Below are 16,710 nucleotides of genomic sequence, written 5' to 3'. Positions count from 1 at the left end.
TTTCCCTACCAAGTTAAGTATAAAAACAAATACCTTTTTGTCTCACGCTCAGCTTTTTTTTCTTGAAGGTTAGAAGTCCTCACTTTCCAGGTTTTGATTTAGCCAAGGATTTCAAAAAGCTTTCTGTTCACAGCGTTCAGCTAAATACAAGTAACAAAAGCTTACCTGCTTACTCTAATTGCTTTAGATTAAGACCTTATCTTGCCTGGTTCTCCTCCCCTTAACTCCAGCCTCTGTGGTTACCGTCTTGACCTCCTTCCAGGATAACTTGATTCTTAATGTCCTGATTGTTTGGGTTTGTTTGTTTTTTTTTTTTTTGATATTTTAATTGTTTCTTTATTTTTAAAAGGTAGTTTTATAATTATAAAAATTTTTTTTTAATTTTATTTTATTTTTAAACTTTACATAACTGTATTAGTTTTGCCAAATATCAAAATGAATCCGCCACAGGTATACATGTGTTCCCCATCCTGAACCCTCCTCCCTCCTCCCTCCCCATTCCATCCCTCTGGGTCGTCCCAGTGCACCAGCCCCAAGCATCCAGTATCCTGCATCGATTGTTTTTTAATAGTCTTTAAGCTTTCTCACTTTTTCTCCCCCTATCTGGATTAAGAGAGGAGGAGAAAGGAGTATTCTCTAAAGGAATTCATGGTTCATGTCTAAGAAAAAACAATGGTTTAAGAATTGGGAAACCCCAGGTTCTGGCCTTAGCTCTACTGTTGACTAGCAGACACTCAAGCTATTTCTAAAATAAATTAGAATTGCATTTTTTTAAATAACTGAGGTTTCTTTTAAATATTTAATTTATTGAGTATTTATTTCACTGCACTGGGTCTTAGTTGCAGCACATAAGATCAATCTTCCTTGTGGCATGTGGGATCTAGTTCCCTGACCAGGGATCGAACCCACACCCACTGCATTGGGAGCACAGAGTCTTAGCCACTGGACCACCAGGGAAGTCCCTGAAATACCTCTTTAATGTCTCTTCCAGGCTAAAGTCTGAATCTCTGGACCCTCATAGTTTCCCACCACATTTACTCTCTGCTTTCCCCCAGTACCAAGAAAGAATCCAGTGTATTCATGAATCCTAATTCCAAATCATTAAAAACTGGTTTCTGTTTCCTTTTTTTCCTTCAAACTTTAGAAAACCTAAATAATTAAAACAGAAGAACTTATAAAACATAGTTTATACAGTGGTTTTCTTGCAAGCAGTCTTTAATAGACTTCTTTCAAATTCTGACAAATACACTAGGTGTTTGGCTTGGATATGCAGGACTAAAAATATCTAAAGGAGGGATTTTTAATTGCTTAGTTCAATCCGTGAAATTCCTGCGAATTCTATCTGGAAGAAAGAATAAGAAAGAATATGAGGGACTTCCCTGGTGGTCCAGTGGCTAAGACACTAGTCCCACTGTAGGGAGCCTGGGTTTGATCCCTGGTCAGGAAACTAGATTCCACATGCCAGAGTGAAGACCTGAAGAAGCCAAATAAATAATGATAAATAAATAAAATTTAGAAGCAAAACAACAATATATATTTTTTAACAAATAGAATATGGGCTTTGCAGTCTGAGAGACCTGGCCTTTTTCTTTTTCATGGTAGCAAGCAAACAGGATTTATTTCAGAGAGAAAGTACAAAACTCTCAGCATAGACACAGAGGAGGTGAAGTGCCCCAGACCGGGACTTTGCAGTGCAACTTTAGATAAGTTACTTAACCTCTCTGAGCCTCAACTTCTAAAGAAATTTCCCTGTTTCATTCATACTTTTTTAACTTTATTTTTTAATTGCAGGAAAATCGCTTTACAATGTTGTGATGGTTTCTGCCATAAAAACATGAAATGCTTCACCAATTTGCATGTCATCCTTGAGCAGGGGCCATGCTAATCTTCTTTGTATCATTCCAATTTAAGTATATGTGCTGCCAAAGTGAGCACTGAGCCTCAATTTCTTCATCTATGAAATGGGAATGATACCTCCCTTGCAGGACTGTTGTGAGGATCACATGCCAGGTATATATTAAGTACTCAATACATGTTCATGTTCTCCTCCATTAAACACCATCTTATTTTTTACTTTGCTCACCAAGAGCACACGTTTGGGCCTGAAACAGCCTAGGTTCAATGGCCTGATCCCACAATTTTAGCAACTCGGTGATTTGGGATAAGTTGTTAACAATCTCGGAAGCACTGTTTTCTCATCTGGAAAATGGAGTTAGCACCAACAGTGCCCAGCTCCAGGAAGCGTTCATGAACTAGTCACATCCATCAGAATCACATTAAATCACCATGGAGACAGCAGGGATACTGAGAGAGTGCTGATGCTGAGTGGCTGCTGAGTTGCTGATGAGGGGTCAGCCAGGTGGCCAGGAGGAGGCTCCATCCTTCTCTTTCTTGATTTTACCTTTACTTGCCCCATTTTTCTTTTTTTAAATATTTTAAATTATTTTACGGCTACGCTGCTGCTGCTGCTGCTAAGTCACTTCAGTCATGTCCGACTCTGTGCGACCCCATAGACGGCAGCCCACCAGGTCCCCTCGTCCCTGGGATTCTCCAGGCAAGAACACTGGGGTGGGTTGCCATTTCCTTCTCCAATGCATGAAAGTGAAAAGTGAAAGTGAAGTCGCTCAGACGTGTCTGACTCTTTGCGACCCCATGGACTGCAGCCCACCAGGCTCCTCCACCCATGGGATTTTCCAGGCAAGAGTACTGGAGTGGGGTGCCATCGCCTTTCAGTTCAGTTCAGTTCACTTCAGTTCAGTCGCTCAGTTGTGTCCGACTCTTCGCGGCCCCATGAATCGCAGCCAGGCCTCCCTGTCCATCACCAACTCCCGGAGTTCACTCAAACTCACATCCATTGAGTCAGTGATGCCATCCAGCCATCTCATTCTGTTGTCCCCTTCCTCCTGCCCCTAATCCCTCCCAGCATCAGAGTCTTTCCCAATGAGTCAACTCTTCACATGAGGTGGCCAAAGTACTGGAGTTTCAGCTTTAGCATCATTCCTTCCAAAGAACACCCAGGACTGATCTCCTTTAGAATGGATTGGTTGCATCTCCTTGCAGTCCAAGGGACTCTCAGGAGTCTTCTCCAACAGCACAGTTCAAAAGCATCAATTCTTTGGCGCTCAGCTTTCTTCACAGTCCAACTCTCACATCCATACATGACCACTGGAAAAACCATAGCCTTGACTAGACAGACCTTTGTTGGCAAAGTAATGTCTCTGCTTTTCAATATGCTATCTAGGTTCGTCATAACTTTTCTTCCAAGGAGTAAGCGTCTTTTAAATTCATGGCTGCAGTCACCATCTGAAGTGATTCTGGAGCCCCCCAAAAATAAAGTCTGACACTGTTTCCACTGTTTCCCCATCTATTTCCCATGAAGTGATGGGACCAGATGCGATGATCTTAGTTTTCTGAATGTTGAGCTTTAAGCCAACTTTTTCACTCTCCTCTTTCACTTTCATCAAGAGGCTTTTTAGTTCCTCTTCACTTTCTGCCATAAGGGTGGTGTCATCTGCATATCTGAGGTTATTGATATTTCTCCCGGCAATCTTGATTCCAGCTTTCCATCGCCTTGGTGGGTCTCAATTGCAGCATGTGGGATCTTTCATTGTGGGGTGCGGGCTTCTCTCTAGATGTGGCTCCCGGGCTCAGTAGTTGTGACTTGCAAACTTAATTGCTCTGTGGCTTGTGGCATCTTAGTTCCCGCACCAGGGATCAAACCCTCGTCCCCTGCATTGGAAGGCAGATTTTTGACCACTGGACCACCAGGGAAAGCCCCTCCCCACTTTTCTTTGTCTTTCTCCTTTATCTTCTCTTTCAGTTTCTGCTGTGTGAAAAATGGTTGCATCCAGAGTGGTATGATATGTAACCCATATATTTTCTTTCCCTGCATGGCCTCCATAAATCTTGTGTCTGTGCATGACTCCTTCTCAGTGCTGGGTTTTTGATTCCACGTCCCCAGGTAGAATACTGTGTGTTGAACTCTGTGCCATGGATTTGGTGCTGTGCGTCCTCCTTTGCCTCTGATACCTCCAAGATGAAAAGACCTAATTGCTAAGAATCCTGGGGGCAAAATTAATTCTCAGGAAGGACCACGACTTAGCATCTTTGCATTTCTCTTTTACCTCGGAAAGAGCATAGTCTGCTTGTTCTGTCTTGGGCCCTCTTGTTTGATCATGCTATGCATAATAAATTAATGTGGCATTTCCAACAGGAGTAATTCTACTTACTTCTTTCCCCGAATATTTAGACTGTGGCCAAATGGCTTCTTGTTTTTACTTAAGAGTTAAACAAAAGGGACTTCCCTGGTGGTGCTGTGGTTAAGACTGTGCCTTCCAATGCAGGGGCTGCAGGTTCAGCCCCCGATGGGGGGACCAAGATTCCACATGCCTCACTGCTCAAAAACCAAAACAAAAAACAGAAGCAATATTGTAACAAATTCAATAAACAACTTTAAAAATGGTCCACATCAAAAAAATTCTTAAAAAATATATACGTGTGCATATGTAGTCTATATGTATGTGCATGAGTATAACCCTTTGTACTAAATAGTTTGGCTTTTTACAGCAAACTACATTAGAAGCCAATTTGTTCAGACATGGATGCTTTGAAATGTAAATTCATAGTCCCTACTAACAAAGAACCATAGGAATTCTATGTTCTGTGCACATGTGGCGGCACAACCCGACTTTATGCCACCTATTTGGGAGGCTGAATGGTATATTATATATATATATATATATATATATATATATATATATATATATATATCATATAATCTTGGACTTAAATTCCAAAGCCCTGGCTAGAATTTTCTGCTTAGCCTTTCCCCCCACAACTGATGGTTTTACCCCAGAGCTAAAGACAAATGAAGAACAAAAACAGGCCTGTTGCTGTGTTGATTATTTCTTGCTCACCTCTATTTCTCTATTAAAAACATTTTTTAAGGTATATATTTTTTAATGTGGACCAATCTTTTTCAATGGCCACATCATACAGCATGCAGGATCTTTAGTTGGGGCGTGCAAACTCTTAGTTGTGGCATGCAGGATCTAGTTCCCTGACCAGGGATGGAACCCCAGCCCCTTTGCATTGGGAGCTCGGAGTCTTAGCCACTGGACCACCAAGGGAGTCCCTAGACCCATTGTTTCTTGACTGCTTTCCCTTCGTGCCTGTAGTCCTTTCTCCCCTTAAGATCATTAATTACTGAGACCTGTTTAAGGGCAAGCATTGTGGCCAGGTTTAGATCACAAAATGTCTTGGACCAAAATGAGGTCAAGCTTGATTATCTTTCTCCAGGGACCCCCTCCCCTATCTGCTTACAACACCCAATGTTGACATAAAGGAAATTTCCAGTTATTTCAACCAGATCATCAGATGCTGTGGACCAAACTCAAGACTGTTAGATTTGTAGTCTGTATATTTCCTCAGGCTTCCCAGGTGACTCAAGTGGTAAAAAAAAATCTACCTACCAATGCAGGAGATACAGGTTTGATCCCTGGGTCAGAAAGATCCCCTGGAGGAGGAAATGACAACCCACTCCAGTATTATTGTCTGGAAAGTTCCATGGACAGAGGAGCCTGGCAGGCTACAATCCACGGGGTTGCAAAGAGTCAGACACAGCTTAGCCACTGGACGCACACACACACGCATGTAATTCCCCATATTTTGTCTTTCCTCCTGTCATGATGGGCATTAAAGTCTTAAAATGAGGGTCTACGAGCTTTTTTTCAGGGACAACCAGGAAGGGTGGTGGCTGACTAGCCCACTCAAGATGGCTGTTCCCTTGCTCTCTGTCCATCCCTTGCCCGACCAGTGCCTGCTTCATTTACACTTACTCTGGCCTTCCTACATACTTGCCTTGGGCACCAGCTAGTGGTTGTTCTTATCAAAGGGGCGGTGAGGTGTGTGCCCTTCTGTTGGTTTCCCTGGTAATCGATGAGCCCATCTGACATCAACTCCCCTGTAACTGGCAATCTCCCCCTCCACCAGGAGCAAAGACTGCTGCCACGTCCTGAAGGTGTGTGCTGCACAGCGTGGGAGGTCGCTCCAGGACTTCGCTTCAGACACAGAAGCTCCCCATCTGTCAAACCACTGAAGTCTCTGTTGCCTGATCCATGTGTGCATGCTAAGGCACTTCAGTCAGGCCTGACTCTTTGCAACTTTATGGGCTGTAGCCCGGCAGGTCCCTCTGTTCATGGGATTCTCTGGTCAAGAACACTGGAGTGGGTTTGCCATTCCCTTCTCCAGGGGATCTTCCTGGTGCAGGGATCGAACCCCCATCTCCTGTGTCTCCTGCATTGCTAGTGGATTCTTCACCGCTGAGCCACCGGGGAAGCCCTCTGTTGCCCAATCCAGGCTTTCGTCAGTCTTGAAGCTGGGCAAATGCAGGCTTTGTAGGCCTGTGAGGTGCAGTCCAACAGGTGGGCATAAAGAGACCAGGTTCCAGAGCCCCTCAGGAAGGGGTGAGACACTTGACAGCTTGGGGTGGTGGTGACAATTACCAAGAGCAGAGGTGGTGGGGCGGGGGAGTCCCTGGGACCTGCCAGGGTGGAATAGGAGAGTTTGAGAGGAGCCTGCCTGGGCCTGTGGATCTCCCCCGAGGGGACTTAGGAGAAAGGGTTCCTCAAATACACTGATAAATATACTCTGCACCGTAATAGGATTCCATTTGAAACGGTTGCAGCCGAGGTGTTATGAGCCCATTCTTGAGTGACAGAAAGCTAGGCTGTTCCTCCATTTCGAAGGTATTATTTTATTTTCCTTGTTCCTAAAATAGCACAAAGGAAGGCTTCTGTTTGTTCTTTTACCTTGTGCTAATCCTAGAACAACATGAATATGCTGACTGTACACGGATCTTGAAACAACAGCGAAAACTTCCAACACGGGAAGACGATTAATTCCCACTCCTTTCCCCTTTCCTCTTGGATTCCAATGACTGGCTGTGTTTAACCCTAGTTTTGCCTACTCTTTCCCAGAAAAGTCACAGCTAACATGCATGGAACTACTAGCAGGAGCATAGATTCAGTAGGATGTGGGATTCCAGCTTGATTCTCCAGGGGCTGACATCTCATCAGAGAACTAGTCCTGAAGAGCATATGTTCAGTGCTGAGTTTGGGGGTCTGTATGATAATGGCTTCAGGAATGCAGCTGAGACAAAAATCCCTGAGGGTTGAAACACTCAAGCTTCTTGGAGAAGGTGGGCCTCCATGGATAGATGTAGAGAAGGAGTAAAGAGAGCAGGTGAGTAAGTCAGAAAGAGCAAAACAAATATTGTATATTAATGCATGTATGATATGCATTATGGCAGGCTACAGTCTATTGGGTCTATATGACCAAAGTCACGGCCAAAGTGACTCAGGATGCATGCACCACACATATATACAGAATCTAGGAAAACAGTACTGATGAACCTATTTACAGAGAAGAAATGGAGATGCAGATGTAGGGAATGGACTTGTGGACACGGCGGGGGAAGGAGAGGCTAGGACAAATTGAGAAGGTAGCATTGATGTATATACACTTACTCACTCTCAGAGTCACTCAGATGTGCCTGACTCTTTGAGACCCCATGGACTACAGCCCGCCAGGCTCCTCTGTCCATGGGATTTCCCAGGCAAAAATACTGGAGTGGGTTGCCATTCCCATCTCCAGGAGATCTTCCCAATCCAGGGATCAAACCTGAGTCTCCTTCATTGCAGGCAGATTCTTCACCATTTGAACCACCAAGGAAGCCCCATGTATGCTCATAACATGTGGGAGCCTGCTATAGAGCACAGGGAGCCCATCCTGGAGCTCTGTGATGACCTAGAGAGGTGGAATGCGGGGCGAGGGAGGCTCAAGAGGGTAAGGGGATACATACATATATATCATTATGACTGATTAATATTGATGTACGGCAGAGAGCACCACACCATTGTAAGGCAATTATCCTCCAATTTAAAGATACATAGAGAGAGAGATAGGCAGGTGGAGGGTGCAGGCGAGAGCAGCCTGTGTGGCGCATCTCTGTGGAAGAAGAGGGACCCAGTTCACTGGAGACAGCAGTCATGGCTGAAGCAATTTCAGATTCAGTGAAAGCCTAAAGTAGGACTTTCCCCAGATTAATGGAAACCCTGTGTGTTGCAAACATATCCATCAGAGCATTAGAGGGAGGTAACGGATGACCTGACTCCTGGGGCCTGCCAGCTGAATATGGAGTCGGGAGGGGGACAATGTTTGGAGAGGCTCAGCCTCTGTACATCTGCTTGCTCTCCTGTGTTGCTCTGCCCAGTCGGGGCTGAGATAAGAGTGCGTGTGCCCCTTCCTGCTCCCTGTAAACTCAGCTCGTATGAGGTCTTTCTCTCACTCTCTCCCTTTCTCTGCCTTTTCTGCTCACGGCCAGATGTTGAGAAGTCCTTCCTCGCTGTGAGTTTTGGATGGAATGTCCACGTGCGACATCAGTCTTTAGTGCGCATGCCCAGATGAGCAGGGAGGGTAAACGATGGGAACTCTAGCAATACCCACCTGGTCTGAGGATCACGAGTCTCCAGGCCCAGCTCTAACACTTTTTAGCTCCTTGAATGCTGGCATTTCAACTACCTGCTCTTCAGTTTCATTTATTTGTAAAATGGAGACATTAATACCTCCCTATCTACCTCACACAGTTTCCTTGAGGCTCAAATGAAATATGGGTGTGAAAGTGCTTTGGAGACAAAGAAATGTATTTATTAGGAGTGACTCAATAGTTGAGGGGTGAATGAGGGGGAAGGTGGTAAAACTGGGACATCTCAATAAATCCCATCCCGTCCTATGATTTTATAAAATTGTTTTACACTACTTTGTCGTTGGTCAGTAACTAGGTTGTGTCCGCCTTTGGCCAACCAGCCTCTCTGTCCATGGAATTCTCCGGGCAAGAATACTGGAGTGCAATGCCATTCCTTTCTCCCAGGGATTTTCCCAACCCAGGAATTAAACCCACATCTCCTGCTTGGCAGGTGGATCCTTTACCACTGAGCCACTAGGGAAGCCCTTTATATTCCTTCAATAAGTTGAATTAGATAGCTTTTCCTGCTGTTCTAACAACTCTCACTGTAGCGGTATCTTTTCTTCCTCCCTAGATCTCCTTACATGCAGAACCCAGGGCCTCCCTACATGTTCCAGCTCACCTTGCTCAGCTTCCTCACCAGCCACTGGGTCTCCCAGCCACTGAAGCAGCAACAAAAACTCTCACACAGCATCTCCAAAAGCTCTCTGGACTTCAGTCATCACCCCAGGCCTTCCAGCAGCAGCTGATGTAAAAAATGTGAAAAGAGTTTTCCAAAAACGACAAGATGCTCCACACAGAGACTTGGATGTCACTTGGCTCCTCGCTTAGAAACAGCTTAGGAACCTTATTGTGAAAGTAAGTCCTGCAGTATTTCAGGAACAGGCATTCACAACACAAACGTTGACATATTTACAAACTTAGGAATGTGATGATAGACACCGTGGCGTGGATAAAGGGACATATGATAAGTGTCCTTGGTGAGGTTGGCTGTGTGAGACCAGGTCCGAGAAGGATATAACCAGCACATCCCCAGGGCTCCACAAGTGGTTTAGTGATGGGACGATTGACCATGGTGTCATAGTTTGCTGGGGCTGCTGTAACAGAACCTTAGCCCGTTTAGGCTGCTGTAACAAAAGTGCCATTGATAAGTGGGCCTCCCTGATGTCTCAGAGGTAAAGAAACAGTATGCAATGCAGGAGACTTGGGTTTGATCCCTGGGTTAGGAAGATGCCCTGGAGAAGGAAATGGAAACCCACTCCAGTATTCTTGCCTGGGAAATCCCATGGACAGAGGAGCCTGGTGGGCTACAGCCCACAGGGTCACAAAGAGTTGGACACGACTGAGTGACTAAGCCACCACCACAATTGATGAGTGGCTTAAAAACAACAGACATTTATTTTCTGGAGGCTGGGAAGTCCAAGATTAAGATGTGGGCAGGGTTGGTTTCTTTTGAGGCCTCTCTCTTTGGCTTGCAGACGGCTGCCTTGCCCACAGACTGTCTTCCTTCTCTGCTCGCCGATGTCCTAATCTTCTCTTACTGTGTATATGCTAAGTTGCTCAGTCATGTCCGACTCTTTGGCACCCCATGGACTGTAGCCCGCCAGGCTCCTCTGTCCATGGGATTCTCCAGGCAAGAACACTTGAGTGGGTTGCCATGCCCTCCTCCAAGGTGATCTTCCAGACCCAGGGATCGAACCCACATCTCTTATGTCTCCTGCATTGGCAAGCGGGTTCTTTCCCACTAGTGCCACCTGGGCCTCTTATTATATGGACACAAGTCAGATTGGATTAGGGTCCACCTGTATGACTTTGTTTAACTTTAATTACCTTTTTGAAGACACTCTCCTAAGACAGTCACTTTCTGAGGTCTTGGGGGTTAGAACTTCAACATAGGAATTGGGGGCGGGGGTTACAACTCAACCCTTAACTCACACTGTGGGCAAGGTAAAGAGAATCAAGATGAATGGAGAAGCCACTGGGAACTATTAACAGCAGAAGCTTCCATCATCCTTGGGCCTGGAGAAACAAAAGAGAAAGGGTGTGCTATTCCTAGAACCCATCCAGAGCTGTGGTCATAGGAGAGGGGCCGCCCAGCGTGGGTGCTATATGACAGAGGAAGGCACCCATGGTGGAGACCAGGCTCTGGCAGGGAGGGAGGGAGGGGGAAGACCCACCCCTCTCTCTCCCCGCCCTTCACACTCCTCTCTTCACACTCTTCTTCTACTCAAAGTGCTTCCCTTTGGTCAAGAGCCGAGAAAGAGGCGCTGAGAACAGCAAAGCCTGGGGGCTGCAGCTTGTAGATGTCAGGCTTTGAGGCAGGGAACGGGATGACAAGTGTGGCCAGGGGTGGGAGGGGAGTGGTAGGATTTGAGTGGGACGATGAAGAATCACCAGCTCAGTGGAGAAAACAAAGACATTTCCAAAGGAGGAATTAATTATGCATACTCAGTAACATAAATGGGCTTTAAAGTATCATTGGAAAACAGAAAATGCTACTTAGCTGCAAAAAATATTAGTCATCCATTTGAAACTGAACCACGTATTCATGTAACCATTTCCAGTCCCAGAAGTTACTATTCTAAGATACTTGTTTGCAGAAGTAAAGCCGAATGATAGAAAAATAGGTTTGTCAATCTTGTCATGTTGAACACTTATGTTTTTAAAGTGGGATGGGAAGTATTATTGGAACGGTTTTGGAATAGAAAGCAGCTCTCTGACTCAGGAGGGTGTCTGTATGACCACACCCATCAATCGTCACAGCATGGTTATATGAACTGGGTACGACCCCTGTGTTATCGCGCTGGGTGCACCATAACAAAATACCATAGGCTGGTGGCTTTGACTACAGAAATTTGTTTTCTCACCACTCTGGAGGCTGGAAGCCTGAGACCCAGTGTTGACAGGGTGGACGTCTGCTGAGAGCTCCCTTTGGGAGCTCCTTTTCAGTGTGTGCTCACACGGTCTTTCCTAGGTGACTCTGCAGGGGGAAAAAGTGAGGGGGATGGAGGGAGGGGGAGAAAGAGCCGTCTCTTGGTGTCTCTCCTTTTTTTTTTTTCCTTGCTGCTGCTGCTGCTAAGTCGCTTCAGTTGTGTCCGACTGGGCGACCCCATAGACGGTAGCCCACCAAGCTCCCCCGTCCCTGGGATTCTCCAGGTAAAAACACTGGGTGGGTTGCCATTTCCTTCTCCACTTCTTTTTTTTTTTTACCTAAGTTCAAATCATCCTGACTTTATGATCACAGAAATACTATAAATATCCACAGTTGGTGAACACCGTTATAACAAATACAGATAGAAGGATGGATAGACAGCTGCATAGATAGAGTGACTGTAACAGGAATAGGCTCAATCTGCACATGCTGTTTTTAAAGTATAGTGTTGAATTTAGTGTTACTTGAATTTTAAAAAAAATTTATTTAATCACACCAGGGCTTAGTTGCGGCAGGTACAATCTAGTTTGCTGACCAGGGATCAAACCCAGGCCCCCTGCATTGGGACACAGGCTTGATCCCTGAGTCAGGAAGATCCCCTGGAGGAGGAAATGGCAACCCACTCCAGTATCCTTGTCTGGAAAATCCCATGGACAGAGGAGCATGGCAGGCTACAGTCCACGTGGTCGCAGAGAGTTGGAGACGACTGAGCGACTTAGCACACACTCATGCATTTCCCTAAAGGCTCCACGTCCAAATACAGCTGCTCTGGGGGTTAAGACTTCAACATATGAGTTTTGGAGGGGACCCAAACATTCAGTCCATAACATCCCACGTAGTGATATGAAATAGATGACACTTGATATGTTGATACTGATAGTCATTAAATCAATAAAACTTCATTGCACACCTACTGTGCACCAGAATCTCTGCTAGGCTCTGAGATTATAGGTAGAAGGAAAAAAAAAAAAAACTGCCTCAGTCTTTAATGAGTTTATAACTTGAAGAGAGACAGAGAAGCTGTTAGAACACAGTGGTCACTGCCAGGAGAGCCTGAGCATTTGTGCTAAGTCACTCGGTCATGTTTGGCTCTTTGAGACCCCTTGGACTGTAGCCCTCCAGGCTCCTCTATCAATGGGATTCTCCAGACAAGAATACTGGAGTGGGTTGCCATTTCCTTCTCCAGACCCAGGGACCGAACCCACATCTCTTGGGTCTCCTGAACTGGCAGCGGGTTCTTTTCCACTAGCACCCCTGGTGACTCAGATGGTAAAGATTTCACCTGCAATGCGGGAGACCTGGGTTCTATCCCCAGGTCAGGAAGATCTCCTGGAGGAGGGCATAGGTACCAGTATTCTCGCCTGGGATTTCCATGGACAGAGGAGCCTGGCGGGCTGCAGTCCATGGGGTCGCAAAAGAGTCAGGACATGACTGAGTGACTAACACTTTCACTTTCTGTTCAGTGCCTCCTGGGAAGCCCCAGAGCTCCTAGACAGGACGAATAAACCACTCCCTGGGGGCAGCAGAAGTGATGTGCAAGCAGAAACGGAGGATGAGGAGTATTGGATAGTAAACACGGGGTGGGACAGACAAGGGGGAGCATTCAGGATTGAGGAAGACGATACACAGAACTAGGGTGACCAGGATCCTGGTTTGCCCGGGGCTGTCCTGGTTTTAGCACTAAAAATCCCACATCTGGGAAAGCTCGGGGTCGCTGAGCCTTATATGCTGCTGCTGCTGCTAAGTCGCTTCAGTCGTGTCCAACTCTATGTGACCCCATAGAAGGCAGCCCACTCAAATGAACTCGAAATGAAAAAGGAGACGTTTCAACAGACAACACAGAAAGAGAAAGGATCATAAGAGACAATTAGAAACAACTGCATGACAATAAAATGGATAACCTGGAACAAATGGACAAATTCTTAGAAAAGTACAATCTTCTAAGACTGAACCAGGAAGAAAGAGAAAATATGAATAAGTCAAGCACCAACACCAGTCACAAGCTCTAACTATGAACAGATCAATCACAAGCACTACTAACTGGGATCAAAAGTCTCCAACAAAGAAATGCCTGGGACTTCACAGATGAATGCTCTCAAATGGTAGAGATGTGATAATACCTATGCTGGTCAAACTGTTCCAGAAAAATGTGGAGGGAGGAGCATTCCCAACTCATTCTGCGAGGCCACCATCACCATGAACCAAAAGGAAGCAGAAATGCCACACAGAAAAGAAAATTACAGGCTAACATCACTGATGAACATCAACGCAAAAATCCTGGGGAAAATGGTAGCAAAAACCAAACAAAAACACATGAAAAGGATCATACACCAAGTTCAAGTGGGGTTTATCCCAGGGATTCAAAGATTCTTCGCTATCTGCAAATCAATCAATGTGATACACTATATTGACAAACTGAAAGATAAAAAGCATACGATAATCTTGATCGATGCAGAGAAAGGTTTTGACAAAACTAAATACCAGTTTAAAAAGCACTCCATAAATGGGCATGGAAGATACCTACCTCAACATAAGAAAGGTCATATAGGAAAATCTCTCAGCAAACATTATTCTCAATGGTGTCAAAATGTAAGCATTTCCTCTAAGATCAGCATCAAGATCATGGTGCCCACTCTATTTCTATTAATCAATAGAGTTTTTAAAGTCATAGACACAGCAATCAGAGAAGAAAACGAGAAAGAACGCATATTGGAAAAGAAGAAGTCCATCTGTCATTGATTGCAGATGACCTGTTTCTATTCATAGAAGACCCTATAGGTAGAACCAGAAAATTACTAGAGCTAATCAATGAATTTAGTAAAGCCCAGGATACAAAATTAATACACAGAAATCCTTTGCAGACTTACAGCACAACAAGAAAAATCAGAAAGAGAAACTAAGAAAAAAGTGCCATTCCCCACTGCAACAAGAAGAATAGCATAGCTAGGAATGCTGCTGCTGCTAAGTCACGTCAGTCACGTCCGACTCTGTGTGACCCCATAGATGGGAGCCCACCAGGCTCCCCCATCCCTGGGATTCTCCAGGCAAGAACACTGGAGTGGGTTGCTATTTCCTTCTCCAATGCATCAAAGTGAAATGTGAAAGTGAAGTCGCTCAGTCGTGTCCGACTCTTCGGGACCTCATGGACTGTAGCCTATCAGGCTCCTTGTACATGGGATTTTCCAGGCAAGAGTACTGGAGTGGGTTTCCATTTTTCTTCCCCAATAGCTAGGATTAAAGTTACCTAAACAGACAAAACACATGTATGCAGAAAGACAGGCTGTATGATGAAAGATAGCCAAGTTGAAACAAACAGATAGAAAGATATGCCTTGTTCTTGACTTGAAAGAAATCAATGTTGTGAAAATGACTATACTACCCAAAGCAATCTGAAGATTCAATTCATCCCTATCAAACAACCAATGACTTTTTTTTTTTTTTAAAGAACTAGGACGAACAATTTTACAATTTACATGGGGGGAAAAAAGACCCAGAAGGGCCAAAGCAATCTTGGAAAGAAAGGTGGAACTGGAGGAATCAACCTTCTGACTTCAGACTATACTATCAAGACACTATGGTACAGGCACAAAAGCAGAAACAGAGGGCAATGGAACAAGACACAAAGCTGAGAGATAAACCCACACCCCTATAGGCATCTTTTCTTTGACAAGGGAGGCAAGAATGTACAATGGAAAAAGGACAGAAAAGAGAGCCTCTTCAGTAAGTGGTGCTGGGAAACTGGACAACTACATGTAAAAGAATGAAATTAGAACGCTTCTTCATACTATACACAAAAATAATTCACAATGGGTTAAAGACCAAAAGTAAGGCCAGAAACTATAAAATTCTTAGAGGAAAACATAGGCAGAACACTCTTTGTCATTTATCACAGCAAGACCTCCGAGAATGACTGAAATAAAAATAAAAATAAATGGCATCTAGAGAAACTTCAAAGTATATAAGCAGCAAAGAAAACTATAAACAAGATGAAAGGACAACCCTCAGAATAGGAGAAAGTAATTGTAAATGAAGCAATTGACAAAGGATTATCTACAAAGTACACAAGTAGATCATCGAGCCTAATATCAGATAAAAAGCAACCAACTGAAAAGTGACCAGAAGACATGAACAAATTTATCCAAAGACGACATTAAGAAGGCCACCAAACACAGGCGAAGATGCTCCACATCACTCATTACTAATGAAACGCTAATCAAAACTACATGAGGTATCACCTCACACCAGTCAGAATGGCCATCATCAACAATTCTACAAATAATAAATGCTGGACAGGACATGGAAGAAAGGGAACCCTCTTGCACTGTTGGTAGACATGTAAATGGATACAGCCACTATGGAGAGGGAATGTAGGTTTCTTTAAAAAGTAGGAATAAAGCTACCATATGATGCAACAATCCCCTACTGGCCATATAGCCGGAGAAAACCATACCTCTAGAAAGACACATGCACCCCAATGTCCACTGCAGCACTATTTAAAATAGCCAGGGCATGGAAGCAACCTAATATCTATCAAGAGAACAATGTATAAAGAAGTCGTGGAACATATACACAATGGAATATTACTCAGCCACGAAAAGGAACAATACGAGTCAGTTTAACTGAGGTAGATGAACCTAGAAACTGTGATACAGAGTGAAGTAAGTCAGAAAGAGAAAAACAAATATAGTATACGAATGCATACACATGGAATCTTGTAAAATGGTACTGGTGAATATTTGAAGGGCAGAAATAGATACACAGATGTAGAGGAAGGACTTGTGAACTCAGCTGGAGAAGGAGAGGGTGGGATGAATTGAGAGAGTAGCACTGAAACATCACCTACTACCATATGTAAAATAGCTAGCTAGTGGGAAGTTGCTATATAACATGGGGAGCCCAGCATTGTCCTCTGTGACGACCTAGAGGGTGGGATGGCGGGAAGTGGGAGGCAGGCTCACCAAAGAGTGGATAATATACTTATGGCCTATTCGTGTTGTTGTATGAGGAAAACAAACCAAACAATGTAAAGCAGTTATCCTTCAATTAAAAATTAATAAATACAATCTGAAAACTATCATTCAACACTTTTGTACTGTCGTCTAAAGCTATATGGGATCATCGTCTATTCCTAGCTATTTTTCCACTATAAGTGCTTATAAATGTCATTAAAGGTTTTGAAAATATGATTTTAATAGCTACACAGTATTGCTTAATATCTCACACATAAATAACAACATTTCAGTCTCAACATAGA

The 16,710-nt window shown here is 44.3% G+C and overlaps 1 non-coding gene across 1 annotated transcript; it reads right to left on the bottom strand.

Moving 5' to 3' along the window:
* Positions 1–1,828: 1,828 nt before the first annotated feature.
* Positions 1,829–1,935, bottom strand: LOC129641064 (U6 spliceosomal RNA). The gene has a single exon (XR_008709059.1). It is a non-coding gene; the product is annotated as a U6 spliceosomal RNA (small nuclear RNA).
* Positions 1,936–16,710: the final 14,775 nt, after the last annotated feature.

This window comes from Bubalus kerabau, unplaced genomic scaffold, assembly GCF_029407905.1.
Source record: "Bubalus kerabau isolate K-KA32 ecotype Philippines breed swamp buffalo unplaced genomic scaffold, PCC_UOA_SB_1v2 scaffold_70, whole genome shotgun sequence".
NCBI classification, from domain to species: Eukaryota; Metazoa; Chordata; class Mammalia; order Artiodactyla; family Bovidae; genus Bubalus; species Bubalus kerabau.
The sequence above is the reverse complement of the archived record's forward strand: the minus strand, read 5'-3'. Positions and strand labels throughout refer to the sequence as shown.